Source organism: Cucurbita pepo, chromosome 9 (genome assembly GCF_057944985.1).
Source record: "Cucurbita pepo subsp. pepo isolate OVF chromosome 9, ASM5794498v1, whole genome shotgun sequence".
NCBI classification, from domain to species: Eukaryota; Viridiplantae; Streptophyta; class Magnoliopsida; order Cucurbitales; family Cucurbitaceae; genus Cucurbita; species Cucurbita pepo.
Window position 1 is genome coordinate 6895570 of NC_141806.1, and position 1165 is coordinate 6896734.

Genomic DNA, 1165 nt, shown 5'->3' on the forward strand with positions numbered 1-1165 from the left:
AATAAATAGAATTTAAAATTAAATATAAAAAGAAAAATGGAGATAGGGTGAAAAGAACTAAACCCAGCAAAAAAAAAATTGAACTTTAAATATCTCGGACTTTTATTCATGCAAATATTATAATGTTCACGTGAAATCTAACATAATCATTATAAATTAAAGGAATAATTTTGTAAAAGTTCGAATTTAAAACTGGTGTCATGGGCTCACATAAGTTGACTTGGATTTCAAAGGATAGAATTGAACTTTAAATTAGTGACAACAACTTAAGCTAATCAGGTAAGTGGCCTTACTATCGGCATGATAGAACAATATGGTTAGGATACGTTCCTATAACGGTATGACCCAGATTCGTAAATAAAACGATATGGTTAGGATGCTATACGTTCCTATAACGGTATGACTCAGATTCGTAAATAAAACGATATGAGAAATGATATGAAAAATGATATGATATGTTTGCTAGAAAAAAATGTTTGTGACCTTGTACCCCCTTAATAATGGGTGTCCCCCACTGAGAGCTACTAGAGAATGAAAGGAGGCTTAGGTCCCGTAATTGCAAGTTAAAGTGAGTGGATGAGGAGTCACGTAAGTGACTATAATGTAGTTTTATGTTGACTAGAATGGGAGTTGAACCCACGACCTTCAACCTTCTATTCTGAAGTCAAACGCGCTAATCCACTGCGCTATGCAATCATTTTTTAAAGTTTATGCAAATACATTAATATAAATATATATTTTTATACTTTTATGTTTGAATTCCTACTTATCATACCGTAATGGAAAGTATGGGGACTTGATGCATAATTGTGTGTTCATGTGTATCGAGATACTGCCCCATTATGATGAGCACGGACGCGTACTTCATGAGACTGATTGTGATCATCTTATTCGCCATAATGCTACGACAATCATTATTCCCTACGGGTGTCCAGCAACAACTCTCAGCGAGTGCTAGCCAGACCAGTAGGCCTAGGGAGCGTGCGAGCCTGCCTAGTGGGCTCACGTTCGTAGGTGTGGGCCATGTGTAGAGAAGTATTACACATCTAATTTAGCCTGAACTAGAAAGCCTTCAAGAGAATGAAATGAACTCTTGTACAGTTGATGACTACATTTCATGTGACTTCATTTCATAACGCCAATAGTCCGGCCACTTATTGAGTAC